Raw genomic sequence first — 13976 nt, forward strand, 5'->3', positions numbered from 1 at the left:
GGAGCTGATTGTCGCCACAATTTCGTCTAATTTACTGTTGACTGCGAGGAAGCCGTTCTGGACCGTTGTCATTAATCGGTCTACTCTGTGGTCCACCGGGGTCTCTAGTTGGCTGTCCATTAGTGTTTGTGGTGATGTGGTCGACCCATGAGGCTGGGAGCTGGCAAAGGAGTCCATTGGACCTGTTTTCTTGGAGCCCACTCCCTTCTTGTCATGGCGGCCCATATGGTGAACCGAGTCGCTTGTGTTCTCCCACATCCCTCTGCTCTATGGTGTGTTATTATCCAGCAGTCTTGAGTGGGGTGTAGTATTCTCGCGGATAGTGATGTTGATCCTTCCCGCCATTCGTGTTGGGCTTGTGTAGCTCAGTCGCAGTAAAATAGAGGTGCCAGGGTTGTACTGGGGTTCAGGCTGTTATGACTGAGCTGTATATCGAGATATATATATTTATGTGGGCTCTGCCAACTGTTGAAGCTTTGTATTTCCTATATTCACTTGCAGATGCCCATCTGTGGTCAGTTGCCAAGGTACAAACTGGAGCATGCTTATCTGTTTGGAGTAGTGCTCAGTGGCATCCGTAGCGCGTGTACCCCCCGCCCGCCGCTCTGTGTGTCTATCTGGAGCCGGATGGGTCTGTACTGAAGGGAAGGATTTATGTGATCCTCTTAAATGGTGAGTATTGTAGCATATGGTTGATCTAGGCGGGGCACCCTGCACTGCCAGTCCGCCAGGGCCCCCTAATTTACAACCGCGCCGGTCGGCTCCAAGAGTATCTTTCCCCACTGGGCCCCGAGATGGTGTCTTCTGAGCGTGTGCCACGGATGCCCCAAATGTCTAGCAGCCCCGCTGTCCACCCCAATGCCGCTGCCCGCCGGATTCTTCCCAGGGCGGCAGCCTGTGGGGGTGGTGTGCGTCTTTTGAGCGGGCAGGTTTAGGGTAGGTCGCTCCAGAACCCGATCGACCCTCCGTAGCCCGACAGGCAGCCCCCAATGTACAGGGAGTGCACGGGCCAGAGCAGCCGGACCGCTTTATGGAGGGACAGCTACACAACCTCCTACCTTCAGGCTGGTGTGTGTGGGCCATGGTGGGGATCGTCATTGTGTAGCAGCGGTCTGCGCCGCAAGGGCCGTGGCAGCTCCGGTGACCGGGGGGACCACCCAGGTTGCGGGTCCGCACACCCCCAGCGTTCGCGGCTGGAGGGTAGGTCCGCGCCCCTCCAATGGTCGCGGTCGCAGCTGGGCAGCAGGGTTGTGTGATTCTGGGGGGCCGCCTCACAGTGTTCCAACACGGCGGCCCACCTCCTCCGGATCGCCGCATTCAATGGGCGGGAGCCAGCACCGACCACCCCAGCCGTCCCCCCTGGTCTGCTCCATGGGTGCACACCTGGGATAGTCTCCGGGTAGTTTGTGGAGCTCGTTTTAGGCCAACTCTCCTGTGTCACGGCGGGTTCGCTGATGTCGAGGCGCGCAGCGTGACCCTTCCCCCACTCGGCCTGCAGTTGGTGCCTCGCCTCTGGCCTGCCGTGGTTTCCTTATGGAGCTGTGACTCGGGGTTGACTCCGCCGCTCCCACGGCGTGAGTTCGCAGGGTGATATCTCGGGACTGCATGTCCGTTTTCCCCCAGGTTTTGTCAGGGTGATGCTGCAAGTCTTCCGTTGCCCTTCGCATGTGTTTTTAGGTGGCTAGGTGGCCCCTGAAAGGATTAATTGGAAAATCGGATAGATTACGGGCCGGAGCTCTCCTCTCAGGCAGCCATTAGCTTTGTGCGCAACAGCGCCCCCTAATGTTTTGTTCTTAACTATAGATTTTGTAGATGGTTTTCTTTTTATTCTGTACCAGTGTAAAAGGCTACAAGGTAACAAAATGAAATGTAATAAAAAAATAAAATCAAAAACATTCTTCATGGTAATCTGGAATTCCTAACAAGGGAGCAGTGCTGATATGATATGATATGGCATTTATAACGCGCCTACACACAGTGTTTCAAGGCGCGATGAGGCAAGGGCGGGGGAACAGAGGGAAGACAGGCAGCGATCTTACTAGGCCAGCATGTCCTGTGGGACCCAACAGGGGACACTATCAAGGTGGCAAAAGTGGTAAAAACACTAGGGTTCTACCTTGATTCCCACCTCTCCCTAACCAAACAGGTGAGCGCAATGGCTTCCAGCACCGCATATACCTGCAAGCTGATCAGAGCCGCAAAACCATACCTATCCACTGCCAACTGCCTAACCCTTGCCCGAGCATTAGTGCTGTCGAAATTGGACTATTGTAACGCTCTATATATAGGAGCCAACAAACACACGGTGCAAAAGATTCAAACACTACAAAACAATGCCCTTAGGGCTGCCTTAGGAATTCCAAAAAGGGAGCATATTTCAGAAGCTAGAAGACAATCTAATTGGCTCTCCACAGCGGACAAAATCAAACTTAAGACAGCTTCTCTAACCTTCAAAAGCATCAACTATCTAGCACCTAAATACCTAGCCGCTAGATTCAACAGAAAAATCTCCACTAGACCCACCAGAGAAGCATACTCTAACCAGTTAATGATACCCCCATTCAAACTAAGTACGGCCGGAGGAAATAGCTTCCCGGTCAAAGCTGCCCAGCTTTGGAACTCCCTCCCGCCCGGCCTGAGATCCCCCCAATCCTACGCTCACTTCAGATCCAACTGTATCAATTGGATCAAAGAAAATGACCGATAGTCCATTACCACTGTTCTACAAACGGACTATGTACATAATTATATATCCTCTTTCTCCCTACTGCATATTTCCTGCTTATATTATGTTACATGTATATAACATGGCCTGCATTATGTAATTTCTACTATGTATAATCACTATTTGTAATCATATGTAACCTGTAAAGTTTAAAGTATCCTTGAACAACGCGCCCGGTTACCCTCGGGTCTGGCGCGCGCTATAAATAATAAACTCAAACTCACTCAAACTCAAACAACGATGTGGGCAACCTGACAGTGTCATTCAGATTGCACAAGTGTATGGGAAGGGGGAAAAGAAAAGTGCGGGGGGAGGGGAAAGTGCAGTACAAGGGATAATAAGATAATAACATAAATAAATAAGGAACGGCCAGCTGGTCGCAAGTGCAGGGTGAGTGCAGACATAAGTGCTGATTTGGGGACTGTAGGGATACAGAAAACAGTCCCCAGGTGCAGGGGTTGCGGAAGGCAGCGCAAGCATACAACTGGTAGGTCTTGGGCCCGAAATAAGATGGGTGGCCAGGTAACCCGTGCAGTCTCAGTATCAGCCAGGACTTCAGCAGGGGAGAGGGGGAGAGAAAGCAGAAGCAAGGGTGCTTCCAGAACCGAAGATGGTTCTCCTCAAGTTTCAGCGAGGTGGGGAGGCTGTTCCAGAGGGAGGCCTCAGCCGGAGAGAGAGATCTACCGCCAACTCGTTGCTTGGAGAAGCGACTGACCCTGAGGGAGTTGGAGGCGGATGAGCGAAGAGCTCGAGAGGATAGATATTTAGGAAGTGAGAGTTAAAGGTATTACGGCCCCAGAAGGCCTTGTGGATGATGAAGAGGGTTTTTAACTTAATTCTCGCAGCCACTGGGAGCCAGTGCAGAAATTTCAGTCCTGGAGAGATACGATCCCTGGGCTTGAGGCCAACAACAAGTCTTGCAGTCGTGTTCTGGATGAGTTGCAGAGGGCGTAGAGTAGAAGCAGGCAGATTTAGAAAGAGGCTGTTGCAATAGTCCATCCTGGAGAGAACCAGCACTCTCGAGACAGTGAGCTTCTGGGGGAAGGACAGGAAAGTAAGAATACCTCTGAAGAGGTGCAGCTGAGATAGTGTGACTTCTTAGAGACGTCAGAGATGTGAGGGGAGAAAGAGAAAGAGAGTGTGGAGTCCAAGATGACCCGCAGGTTCTTAGCCTTACAGGTGGGAGCAGGAAGAGGGCCAAGAGAGGCCGGCCAGAGAGCTGCAGGAAAGGAGGGAGTGGGTGTGCCGATGAGGAGAATCTCAGTCTTACTGGCATTAAGGCAGAGGTCATTGGTGCCCCCCCTGATTTTTAACCTATATATTTTTTAATTCCTCAAATACTTCAGTCATTTCTTCTGTCCATGTTAATGTTCTCTTGTCTACCTGAGCTTCTTTAAGTCCTTTTAAAAGCAGTTGAATGTATGTACTTTAATCAAACACCCAGGCTCTACAGTAATTACATAAGCCTAGAAATTGTTGTATTTCCCTGTTTTGGGTGCTAGGTTTTCATGATCGCTTCTGCCCTATGTAAGGAACTCATGGTGGCAACAGTAAAGACAGACACAAGTGATCGCAGTTCAAGGGTGTTTATTGAACTTTATAATGGGCGAAATAAACGCCTAATCTAAACCTAAATCTAAGATGGGAGCAAGCTACGACCACCAAATAATAATAAGGCAGTCCTAGTGGCGTCTTGTCAAATGAAAAGGGCCTATACTAAAATAAACTATTGCCAATCCTTACTACTAAATTACAAAAAGAGTGTGGTTTAATGTTCACCAGAAAAGAAAGAAGTGTTCACAAAATGAAAAGTCAGGATGGTATGGCTGGGTCTCCCTTCCCCACGCTTGAAGCATGGGACAAGACAGGACTTCTGAGCGCAGCACACTACTGGGCCTTGTCAGCACGAGGTTCACCATTCCAGTTCAACGATATCAAAACCTTCAGAGGCTAAGTCTCTTTCCTGACAAAGTCTACGGCCTTTCAAGTGCAGTTTGCAATTGTCTAGAGTCTTAATGTTCTTTTGAACAACTTCTCACTGTGGACAACCCTCGGCCGGTTTCGCTCTTGTCGACATAATGTTCACAGGTGTATTAGTTTCCACCTTGCATTTTGGGCCTCCCTCCGTCGAGTTCACTACGGCTTTTCTTTATCACAGTTCATGTATTTCTATCACAGTTCATGTATTGCTCATTCTCATCAGAAAGCGGGGTTCTCCTTCTCGTAGCTTTCTTTCGGCATCCCTCTGTCGGGTTCAAACTTGCCTTATTCCACAGTTCACAATCTTATTGGAAAGCAGGGTTCCCTTCCCCTAGCTTTCCTTCGGCATTGAGTCAGAGACTTTCGATTGTACAAGGGATTTGATGTGACCCTTGTAGGACCACTCTGACGCCTCTCGTCACCCCCTCCTAGGGGCTTCTGGTTCTTGTAGTTTCTAAAGCAGGTCCAGTTCAGATTCTTTCGAACGAGCGCCCATGTGTGCCGATCCCTCTGCACCTGAACCTCAACTGGGCTTTCTTTAAAGTTCAAACACACACACAAGTTCTTTCTGTTTCAAATTCCTTGCATTCAAAATGTTGCTACTTGCAACATTGGGCTCAACACATTTTGTTTGGCTATCAGCTTCCTCCAATTCACTGGCTGTGCTGAACCCATTGGTTTCTTTTCATCTCTGGAGTCAAGGATAGTACCACGGTAGCAGCTTGCCTCTCCGCCTGCATTATCAATGCCGGAGGCTCCTGTGTACCATTGATATCTGCTCCTCTGCACCCCAGCTGTAACTCCCAGTCTTATGATTTCCCTTTTGGATGCTTCACAGGTTTAAGTTACAAAGGGCAAGGGTAATCCCCCCTTTAACGTCCTTCAAGGTCTCTCCGCTTTTCTTCTCTGTTTGAACTGACGATGTAGCTGTTTCCTTGTGCGTTCGGCCTTGCTCGAAGTGTGCTTTCGTGTTCCGCCTTTTACCCCTGTGGGGAAGTTAAAGGGCTGTCAGTTGTGTGTGATTCTGGTTAATTGCCTGACACTCCGGGACATGTCAGGTGTACAGTTCTAGCGTTAGTTTGTTGCTTTCACAGTGTGAGACAGTGTTCGTGTTGGAAAAGTGGGGTGGGGGGGTCGAGTTTCTAAGTATCCTACTGAGTAGGATGGGTAAAAGGTGTAAAGAGGAATTATATTCTTCATCCTAGGGGGGTAGGTGAATTTTGATGGGTGACTTTGGTAGCGTCTGTGAAATGAATAGGGGGGACGGTGTTGTTTTGTCAAAGCAAATTGTGAATTCGGGAAATAATGATCAGATGGACGTGGAGGAAAACGACTAGCGGTATTCGGGTAGGATACGAGAAAATAGGGATTCTGGGAGAGATAGTTTCCATGTGTAACAGGGTTTGGGTCCTTGGGGATTTGTCATATTGAGAGGGGTTGTTGGATCTGGGCAAGAGAGATTTATTGGGATGAAGGGAGACAGATGTGATACAGCCTACTAAGGTCTAAGGAATCTCGTCCTCCTCTCCTTCTTCCCCGGTATAGTACCGCGTCTCTCCTGGGGTATTTCCCTGGGTACAACCCCAGGATCCCCTACCCAGGTGATCCTCCCTCGCTCGTCCGCACCAAGGATTGGGATCTGAGAGTGCCAGCCCTTTCTTGGCCACTTGAATAAGGGATTCTTGAGGTCTACTCAGGAAAATACCTTCAGGTTTCTCACACCTTTCAGGTGTCGCATTTTTTCACTCATTAGAGATGAACTGTCCTATATAGAAGACTTCTTCCAGACAATTTAGTAACTTCTCTTTGTCTACCTTATACCCTTTCTCTGAGAGTATTGTCATGAGCTTAACTGAGTCGTCTCTGCACCTTTCTTCTGTCTCACTGTACATCAAAATGTCATCCATGTATTGGATTATCGGACATTCGTGTTGGAAATTACCCAAGTCCATCCGAAGGACTTTATTAAAAATTTAAAAGGATTCACAATACCCTTGGGGCAATCAAGTATGTTTCAGGCGAGTATTTCTATACGTAAAGGAAGTCAAATCTTGTGAGACTTTGTCTATGGGAATTGAGAATATTGCATTTTTTAAATCTATAACTGTAAAATATTTGGCTTTAGATGGGATATTGCAAAATATTGTTGCAGGATTTGGAACTAAAGGAAACTCTGCTTTGACAATATTGTTTAGGGGCAAAGGTCCTGTATAAATCTCCATGACCCCCCCCCCACTAATATGCTTTGCTTCATTAAAGTGGAAATGATCTCGAATATGCCTTCATCCACTTCTCTAGACATGGGGTATTGTTTTGCCCGTGGCAAAAGGGCTCCTGGTTTAATCTTAATTTTAACTGCTCCTATTCCTTTTAATAGACCCACGTCATATGGGCTTGTGGTCCATAGAAAACTTGGCACTTTCTCCAAGACTTCCTGAAAAAATGGCGGTTTCTTTCTTACCAACGCTATTCTCTGCAGTATTTCTATATTCTTTACTTTAATCCAATAAGTGAGATTTATAAAAAATACCAATACATCGTCTGAGTGGTCATCTTTAAACAGCTCTTTGTCAGTCAAATTTGTCAGTTTGAATCCTTCACTGAGAGCTATCACCGTTCTCCATCCTCTTCCCTCATCATCTGTCCCATGGAGCATTACCCTTTCATCTCTGGCCACTGTTGCCTCTAATTCTAAGGGAATAATCTTCCCTTCTTCATCGTCCATAGGGATTGCTGGCCTAATCAAAAATTCAGCAGAAATTCTCAATATTTTACCTATCAATCTGGGTAACCATGATAATAGAACAGTCACTCCTGTAAGGAACTCATGGTGGCAATAGTAAAGACAGACACAAGTGATCACAGTTCAACAGTATTTATTAAACTGTATAGGTGTGTTGGAAAAATGCCTATTCTAAGCCTAAATCTAAGATGGGAGCAAGCGTTGACCATCAAACAATAATAAGCCTTCCTAGTGGCGTCTTGTCAAATAAAATGGCCTATACTAAGAAAAGCCTATTGCCAATCCTTATGCTAAATACAAAAGAAGTGTGGGATAATGTTCCTAAGAATGAAGGAAGTGCTCACAAATAATAATTCAGGATGCGTTAGTCGCAGTCTTCCTTCCCCACGTTTTCAGCATGGGACAAGGTATAGGATTCTGGAGCACAGCACACACCCAAGCTTTCCCAGCACAAGTCAATAGTTCTGCTCTCAGCAAGCAGGGCCTTTGGTGGTTAAGTCTCTTTGCTACAAAAAGTCTTTTGCCTCCGAGGACCTGATGGGTTTTAAAATAATAAACAAAAGTTCTGTATGTACGTTGGATGATGACTTTTCAACCCTGGATCCCCCTCTTCTGGGCTTCAAATCCACAAAAAAGTTCTTAATGATATTAGGACCTTCGGTAGTTACATTCTCACGCTTCCAAGGGCCTGACAGGTTCAAAGTGCAAAACAAAAAATTCAACAAAAGTTATTTTCTGGTTGCACTCTGGGTGATGATTCTTCACCCTTGGGTCCCCCTCATCTGGGCTCAGACCCCTTTCGAATATCAGCCTCCCTCCGCTGGATTTACTCTGGCTTGTATTCAGTAACTTGATCTGTTACCTTCACGCGTCGGTGGGTGTCGAGTTCACTACGGCTCACACTGACATGTTTTCTCATTTGGCATTCAGAAATCATCAGGTGACGACTGTTCAGCCCTTGAGTCCACCTCGTCTGGGCTCAGACCCTTCCTGAATGCTTGTCTCCCTCCGTCGGGTTCACTATGCTTTCTGAACACAATCTCATCGGTGACATTTACAAATCTTAATGTCCTTTCAAACAGTTCACTGTGGACATCCCTCTGCCTGGTTCACTCTTGTCAACACACTGTATATTGAGACTTTAGACTTCGCCCCCTGTTTGTCGGCATCCCTCCTTCGGGTTCACTCTTGCCAACTTTGTTACTCGCACATTTTCTCAGTCAGTTCTTGTGATGCAGGGTTAGCTTCACAATCATCTGTCGGTCAAAGACTTTCGACTGTACAGAGGATTTTACTGGACCCCTGTATGACCACCTTGATCTCTTTCTCGCTTTTCCCAAGGCCTTCTGGCAACAGTAGTTTCTACAATCGGGTAATTGCCCAGAGTTTCCTGAGTGAGCACCCACGTGCTGCCAGACTCCTCTGCTGCTGGTTTTCTCCCTTTTTAGTATCAATGGTTCTTTGTACTTTCAGAGTTCAATTAGCCATTTGCTACTTTTTGTTCAACACAGTTCGGTTTCTTATCGGCTGTCCCCTCGACTCACCGGCTGTGATGAACTGCTTGGCTTTTCTTCTCTCGGGAGTCAAGGTTGGTACCACAGAGACAAGCGTCTCTACCCAGCTTGGTTATCAGCAGAGGAGGGCCCTCTGCACCTTTGACATCTGCTGCAACACACGCTGGCTATTGTTTGCGGTCTTACAATTCCTTCTGCAGAGGTTTCACAGGTCTTGGTCATGCACCCTATCTGTCTTTCCCTTTGTCTGCTTCCCTCCATCTCCCTCTCCCTCCTCCTCCTCCTCTACCTTCCCCACATCCTAATGTCCACCCCCTCCTCTCACCTCCCCCTGCCCACCCCTTCCTCCCTGCACAATCCCTTCTCTCCCTAATCTTATCCACCTCCCCACTGCCAACCCCATCAGCATCATCATCATTGCCCTCTGGAACGCCTGATCCATCTGCAATAAAGCCAATGCGGCCCTCGACCTGTACTTCTGACTCAATCTTCACTTCCTCTGCATCACCGAGACTTGGATCCCCCCCTTCAATTCCACTGTCCTGCGTCTCTCTCCACCCCCTCTTCCTCCTTCTCTCACATTTCACGCCCTTCTGGCCGCGGAGGCGGTGTCGACTTCATTTTTCACCCTAAATGTCTTTCCTCATCCCCTACCATCACCCTCCCCACCTTCACTTCCTTTGAATTTCTCTTCAAATCCTTCACTTATCCTCAGACGATCTTCTTCTTAATTATTTACAGACCTCCTGGCCCCCTCTCTTCCTTCTATGAAGACCTGGATCATATTCTCTCTCTCATCTCTCCCTCCCCTACTCCTCTCTCAGTCCTCAGCGATTTCAATCTCCCTCTCTCATCCCCTTCTCATTCTTCTCCTCTTCTATCATTACTCGACTCCTACTGTAAAAACATAAAAATAATATGAGGCCGGGAAGCCCAAAAAGAAACACACCAACACAGGTTACAAAGAACATACAAGTGCTTTATTTAAAAGCTACAACAGTTACCAAAGTCAATTGACAAACAGGATAGCTATTCGGCTCTCAGAGTAACATAACAAACTTCAACGAGAGTTCAATGCGTTAGTGAGAGAGACCGCACATTGGAATACTTGGGGTCTTTTATACTCTTTATCCAGCCCTTGGCCAACCCTCTCGCGGGTTAACCATTCTAGGGGTTGGGCCTATGGGTTCCTTGCCAGGTCAATCCTATAATATATGCATTTTGATTAGTTTCGCTGATATAGTTGTACATTTACACATAGGTCAACAGTAGGACAAGGTCTCAGTTCGCGACCCCAACAAGTGGCCTGCAGGCATATTAATTATTCATGTGTACGGGGGTCACAACGGCCAGAATCTTACTCAGAATGTCATTCGGCCTCCATTTTTGATGTTGAGGGTGACTTCCATATAACAAGAGAACCTAAAATGGCGGCTTAATCCAAGATGGCGACTTACATTACTTTCTCTAAGGTCAAGACCTTGAGGTGGAGTTCGTTCGATGTTTAGACAACCTGGCGTAGGCCAATACAGATACAATTGTTGCGATAGGAGGTATAACATTGTTTCAATTCCGACAAACCCTCCTTTTGGCCTATGCCAAGTGCTAATATCATTTCTAGTATCTTTGTAAATAACTCCATGCATTGTCGTCCATACATCCTGAATCATTATCTGTAATGTCTATAGCCATTAGGTCGTTCATCAGAACCTCTTGTAACACAAACTCTTTAGATGCTGTATCTGGGGCATACATTTTGTGCCCTACTGTGCTCACTGCTTGAGCACAACATCCCCCTAGCATTGCACATACACTAGGTAGACATTGGAAACAGCAACAAAGCAATAGCAGGATTCCCAAAATAACCAGTATAACAGAAAGCACCTTCCAACCCCAGGATCGTAAAGAATCCCAGAACCAGGCGCTAATATTCCAATCTCCCAAAGGAACATGCACTTCAGAACTAAGGATGTGCAAGTTCTGTATTGCTTTGAAAATTGTCGGTGAGGGATCTGGTACGAAAACACAGCAAGCGGACCCCACTAGTTTGCATACTCCACCACGTTCTGCCAGGATGACATCTAATGCCATCCGATTTTGGAGTGCTACCAACTTTATTGATTTTTGTTCTAGTGTCATATTGTAGAGTATATCCGTGGTCCGGTTGATGGTTCTCTCCAGTACCCTTGCTAGTCCCCTAATATTTTCAGAATTTGCTATCTGTCCCCAAAATGGCACAACTGATTTTGCTATATCTCCCAATACTTGCCCAGGGGTATCTCTGTTCTCGTCCCGCCGTGGGCGAGCCTTAGAAACTTCCAATGTACTAGCTATAAATACCCCAGGTAACAGGATTCCTAAATAACAGGTTCCCTGCCAATCCTTGGGCAACCAGGGGAATGCTGAACTACCACAAACGAAATAGACAGGCCCCCCTACATACAGAGGCCTGTTCTCCCCGGTCAAATTTACAATGTTCACACAACCTTCAAAATCTCCCATCGACCGAGTGCCATTTCTTTGTACACAAAAAGGGACTGAATCGGGGCTATTATTAATAGAGTAGGAAGGAGGCACGGCGTCCTTATTGCCTATCGGAGCCATTTTAAAGGAAATTAGAGTTTGCAAAGGAAGAGATAGTTTATCAGATGGCATAATAGAAGCAACATTAAGTTTACTTCTATTTGCAAAAAGCGAGCATCCCAGGGGAGTCAATTCACGTTTCTCAAAATCATTTAAATTAGTTCCATCAAAGTTCCCTGAGATGCTATCATTCCAATGGCCAAAGAATAGTGCTCTAAGAGAGACATAGCAAGCAGTCGTTAAAGGTAAAGGGTGAATATACCATCCTAGCCCCTTGTTCCCATGTTGCGGTAAATGGGTACAAATCCAGCAATTACTCTTATTACAAATGGCATGCGTTGAATTCATTATTATCATTAAAGTGTTATTATGGTACTTTCGTCTATGCTGGGAGTCTCTAGGTGACAAAGTGTGAAGGTGTACAGAGGGAGTTAAAGCAGTAGGTACAATTTCAATTGGCAGTAAAGGGTTTAGAGGGTACATTTCTTCTAAGTACCAAAGTCCCACAGCAGTAACTATACAAATTCCAATTATTATTAACACAACACAGCAATACGTTTTCGGGGCCCAGGCACATTGTTCGTTGTCCGAGTTGGTCACCCCCTTATTTACAAGTCCAATGCGAGCAGCAGCAGTGGAGGTGGCAGGCATCGTAGTTTCTCAATCGACAACCCCAATGTTCGTTGCTGGCGACACTTACGTCGCGCAACTTCTTAGTCCTTCCCCACCCCTAGCCAGCAGAATCCCTTTTTTCCTTTTTTGTTCAAAAAAGAACTTTCCTTTACAAGAGAAAACTTTCAATCACTTTTTCTTTTTCAGATGCACAGAAAAGACCCGTGCGGTAGTTCTATTTTCTTTGTCGAAGGTTGCACCTGGTGGTAACCGGTACTGTTTGATCCGGAAATAGGGTAACGTCACTTCCTGAGGGAAGCAACGTATCGGAGGCGACGGAAGTCGCAGAACTTGAAACAGTGTTTTCCGGAAGTGACTTTTTCAAAGAGTGCGGAGACGAAATGGACTGTTCCCCAAGCTCCACGGGCTCAGAGAAATTCTCCGACGCACTCACAGCGCTGTTTGCTACTCCAGGATCAGAGATTGTAGCCTCAGAGAGGGGTTCTGCTTCTTCTGTAACGTGTGGCGTCAGGTGAGGAAGTTTCTTGACATGCGTTGCGTGGTTCCAATGCTTCTTTCCAGCCACCCGCACTGCTGTTTGGGTGACCAACAGTACCTGGTGGGGTCCCCGCCAGCGAGGCGCGAGACAGGAAGACCTTTCGTAGGCCTTCCCTAGGACCCAACTTCCAGGCTGAATATCGTGTCCTGGGCCCGTAAACCGTACAGGTAAAGCTGATTGGACCTGATGATAAATGAGATACAGATGTTTAGTCAACTGGTTACAGTAGTCTACAAGCAATACATTGTCTACCTCCCTCAATGCTTTTGGCTTCGGAAGACCCCAAATGTTAGCAGGTCTCCCCATCACTACCTCAAATGGAGAGAGCCCAGTCTTAGTTTGAGGTGTAGTACGCATGGCTAACAATACAATAGGTAAGGCATCTGGCCATTTCAATTTGGTGTCGGCACATGTTTTTGCAAGCTTATTCTTTAGGACACCATTATGTCTCTCTACCAACCCAGCACTTTGAGGATGTCTAGCCGAGTGAAATCGTTTTTCAATGTGTAACGCTGTGCATATCTGCAAGGTTACTGCTGCAACAAAATGGGGACCATTGTCTGACCAAATTACCCTTGGAAGCCCAAATCGTGGAAAGAATTCTTTTACCATAGTCTTTGCAGTGGTCATGGCAGTAGCATCCTTAACGGGGAAAGCCTCGACCCATTTACTAAAAGCACAAATAATCAAAAGAACATATTTTAGATTGTTACACTGTTCCATCTCAATAAAATCAAAGTGGATGACCTCGAAGGGGACAGAAGGGGGCCCAAAACTACCCCTTGGAGTTACTGTCCCCTTCCCCACATTGTGCTGTAAACAAATCATACAATTCTGAACATGTCGCTGTGCAGTCTTCAAAATGTTATCATTTACCCAGACTTGTTCTAGTATTTTCGTAATCTGTCCAGCACACACATGCGTAGGACCGTGTGCCATCATAACCATTGCCAGCACATATGAATCAGGGAGCAACCATTTTCCTTCAGATGTATCTACCCAACACCCATTGTCATCCAGTTTCCCCATCCCTTCAGCCCACCTTTTGGATTCTTCTATTGTGGCATCAGTTTGGATATCCCGCACAGACCCAATACCCTCATCCATTACATAGACATCTTTTGTTTCCCTTAGAGCATACATGTCTGCGCTAAGGTCTGTGGCCGTTTGCCTGGCTATCTGGTCAGCAAAAGCGTTCCTTTTTCCCACATCATCTATGACCTTACGATGTGCTGCACATTTCATGATCGCTAACTGCCT

This window comes from Ambystoma mexicanum, chromosome 14 (assembly GCF_040938575.1).
Source record: "Ambystoma mexicanum isolate Mex_15411 chromosome 14, UKY_AmexF1_1, whole genome shotgun sequence".
Classification (NCBI taxonomy): Eukaryota; Metazoa; Chordata; class Amphibia; order Caudata; family Ambystomatidae; genus Ambystoma; species Ambystoma mexicanum.